Here is a 4,040-nt window from a genome sequence, read left to right on the forward strand (position 1 = left end):
TAAATTATCTAATTAGATAAGACTTTACAAGTCTTACCAAGACTTGATTTTAAGTCTTGTTTTAATTTATTCTCATGCAGCCACCTAGAATACTGACTACATAGTCATTGTCTAGCCTTTGTGGCTCATTGACACGTGGGGAGGGGGTTTGATTATTAATAATTTATCCACATATTAGTTCATGGGTAATGTTTTGTTACCCGGTAATTAATCAATTACCCGCATAATTTAAGAATACCACAAATTACTTAAAATTCTATTTATTTTTAAAATACTTCATATGTACTTTATATATTATATTACCATGGTCATATGGTTTCTTATATGGTACTAGTTCATAATTATCGGGTATTATCCCTCGACCCGTATTTAATTCCAAATTGGCCACTTTCAACTAAACTCGTTTTCTTTAATCCGTGTACCCTCTTATTCTTCATAACACTTATTTATTGCTTGTTATAAATAGTGTAAGTACGTTAACGTCAAGATGATCTCATCCCCGAGTCTTGCATCGGTTAACTGAAAACGAAATTTTAACGTACAAAACCACAAATACCCTTACCTTCCAGCATGTTTAACCAATTCTAAGAGGGTGCTTGGATTGGCTTATTTTAAGTGCTTATTGAATTTTAAGCACATCTTTAGTTTTTGTGGTGTTTGGCAATGATAAAAAGTGCTTAAAAGCACTTATTTTTAGGCATGAAAAGTACAAAAATAAGCCAAAAGCAAAAATTTGGATATTACCAACTTATGACTTTTGGCTTTTAACTTATAAACTATTTTTTAAAAGCCAATCCAAACATCCTTTAAGTTCACACGTGGACCTGAATCCAACTTACAAGTGCGAGAATAAATTACTAAAGGTTGATTCTAGTACTACGCGAATGAATTTGGTCATCCAATCCAAACCCATAAGGCAATGGTTGGGGTAGTCAAGACATCTATAAGTTTCTTTGATTCCCTTAAATAACCAACGTGCTACATTATGTAGCTCAACAACTTACGTAATAAGCAGCCCAGTGGGACACCTCATGCTTCAACTCTGAATCCAATTTCTTCAATAGTTCGAAAAGCAGCCTCTGCAGTCAAAGGCATAATCAATAAAAAAAACAAAGGATTTCTAACACCTTATAAGAGAGGAAGGTGAAGCACCTGGGGAAAGACCTTACCTTCAAAATAATTTCAGGTGGAATACAATTTTTTAGTAGCTCATATAACTTTCCCCTAACCTCAAACAACCTGAAACAAATGCATTGCAGTTTAGATAAAGAGGCAAATGTATTATAGTTTTGAGGTGCTGTCATTAGTACAAAAAGGAGACAAGTTATGTTGTCCATGCTCTAGACGTTCAGCCCTAGTGTACCAGGGGTTTTAAGTGTCCCACGTTCGTTGAGAGAATTAATTGTTGTCTCCTTATATGGTCTTAAGCAATCGTTCACCTCATGAGCTACCTTTAGAGTTTGAGTTAGGCCTAAGGTCTATTTTTTTAGCAATAACATACTCTTCTCTTTGCACTCAAAAGCCTAGACTCCTCCACTATACAGTTTCCCTTTTCTCAAAGTTAAACCTTCAGTTGCCTTGTATCTCTAGTGTCAACCTCTAGTTCCAAAGTTAGACAATTAAAACACAGTTGTCCAGAGCACATTGACATAATACTTCAGAGCTGAAAAAGAAAACAATCATCTTTGTCATCATAAAGCATAAGCTTCTGAAATCACTTGCTGAACATTAAATGCCCTATTTAGATGGACTGCAGCTGTACCTTTTAGGGCTCTGCTCTTTCATTATGTCTGATGCAATTTCTGAAAGATATTGCTCCCAGTCCATTGGAGGTATAGCTTGGTTGTTTGTGAAGGGATACCTTAGGCAAATAGTACAAGGGGTCAACACATGCATAAGGAAACTCTGGTGCAAATAGTTCAAATAATATGTGAAAAGCTTGGATTTAGCAGCTCAAGCTAGCAAGAAGCTAAGACAAATCAGTCCAGCCAAGGTGTTACGAGCTCAAATGTTGAACACGACAAGTCTCAAACGTCAAGACTGCCTCATATTCCTATTGGACTTTTCCGCAATGCGAGCAGCAAATCCTTTTGGAAGTTGAAGTCCTTCCTTTTTGGCAATAAAATCCAAAACATTAACAATCTGCCGAACAAGAGATATTGTAAGAGAATTTCAGGAATGCACCAAATAATCAAAGAACATGTCAACAACATTTGCTACATGACTAACCAGGCTGTATATATACTCCGATAATGATTTACAAGACTCAGAGAACTTCCTAACGAACACACACCAACGTAAATTACGCATTAGGTCAACTAGAGTTACAGGGTCCTCAAAACCACATGTTGTATAGCCCTTCAGTTGAGGTGATTTCTAAAGTCAAATATTAATCTTAGACACGTCTTTTCCTGGACACTACAACATGTTAGTGGAATATCACTAAATCATGCCTATCCATGATTAAACAAAAACTGAAGTAGGATCAAGAAAATGATCAATTGTTCTTAAACTTTATCCAAATATAACGAAAGAGTTCAAATTGTAGAAAAAATTAAACAAACTCATGTGACGATAAGTTTTACAAGTATGCTACACTTATATCCTACTACTGTATAATGTGTTGACTAGGTAAATGTTCTCCTTAATGAGCTTACATCTATTGTCTAAGGCACAAATTGGTATATAAGAGTAAAGACTGCTCAAACTATTTCAACGATGAACAAATAGCCTTTCCTCAAAAAGAGCACTTTCTGTGTCACACAATTAACCAAAACAACTGAATATGGGCATTTATAGTCCACCTCGTCTAAACAAGTGCAGCAGGCCACTTCACTTGGAACCCATTTTGGTGAGTCAATGTATGTCATTACTGAAAAACTTTCCACCCATTAAATGGGCTCTGGAGGAAAGACCAGACAAACACACTAGTCTAAAGCAAGCTTGAGCCTAGAAGATGCAGGCAATTGTTATACAGAACACACTTCCACTCCTCACTTTGTAGTAAGAATGCAGGAAAAAAAGGGAAAAGAGAAGAAGACATAGTAGTCATATAAACTGTGGGACAACTGAATTTCACTGACCTCTTCCTCCATTGGCGCATTTATTCTCACATTAAGGCATCGTGAGCGGACTGCTTCTGTAACCTTTGAAGAACTATTGGAGCATAGAATTAGGCGGCGCGACGCACTATACTTCTCCACTGTTCTTCGAAGTGAATGTTGTGCTTCTCTTGAGAGCTTGTCAACTTCATTTAGCACTAATACTAACATTTACCAAAATGAAATATTATCAGCTAGGTAGCTGTAACGACCCGACCGGTCGTTTTGAGCTTTTACACTTTGATCGCTAGTTCTCGGGCATGACTTGCCCCGTGTGATGTATTATGACTTGTGTAAATCGTTGGTTTTGGTTTTTTCAGAGTAATCAGAAGGAATTTGGAAGAACAACTCTCAGTTTAAAGCTTAAAATTGGAAGGGTTTGACCAAGATTTGACTTGTTTGTATATCACCTTGGATTGGAATTTTTATGATTTGGTTAGCTCCGTTAGGCAATTTGGGACTTAGGAGCGTGATCAAAATGCATTTTGGAAGTCCGTGGAAGGTTTAGGCTTGAATTGGCGAAATTGAGATTTCGGCGTTTTCTGGTTGATAGGTGAGATTTTGATATAGAGGTCAGAATGAAATTCCGAGAGTTGCAGTAGCTTTGTGGTGTCATTTGGGATGTGTGTATTTTAGGTTATTCGGACGTGGTTTGGTTGGGGTTTTAATCAAAAATGTATTTCGGAAGATTTTGGAAACTTAGGCCTGAATCCGATGTGATTTGGTAGATTTGACGTCGTTTGAGGTGTTTTGATGATGGGAACAAGTTTGAATAAGATATTGGGTCATGTTTGTGCTTTTGGTTGAGGTCCCGGGGGCCTCGGGGTGATTTCGGATGGTTAGCGGGGAAATTGAAATTTGTGTTGCAGCTTCAGATTTGCTGCTTCTGGTATTTTCACATCTGCGGTTTGTGGACCGCAGATGCGGGTGTTTCATCGC

At 37.4% G+C, this 4,040-nt stretch overlaps 1 long non-coding RNA gene across 1 annotated transcript; it reads right to left on the reverse strand.

Moving 5' to 3' along the window:
• Window positions 1-976: 976 nt before the first annotated feature.
• LOC109237574 lies at window positions 977-1,861 on the reverse strand. Its single transcript, XR_002069638.1, has 3 exons — window positions 1,763-1,861; window positions 1,170-1,239; window positions 977-1,079 (listed from the first exon to the last, which is right to left on the reverse strand). It is a non-coding gene; the product is annotated as an uncharacterized LOC109237574 (long non-coding RNA).
• Window positions 1,862-4,040: the final 2,179 nt, after the last annotated feature.

The sequence above is a fragment of the Nicotiana attenuata genome, unplaced genomic scaffold (assembly GCF_001879085.1).
Source record: "Nicotiana attenuata strain UT unplaced genomic scaffold, NIATTr2, whole genome shotgun sequence".
Classification (NCBI taxonomy): Eukaryota; Viridiplantae; Streptophyta; class Magnoliopsida; order Solanales; family Solanaceae; genus Nicotiana; species Nicotiana attenuata.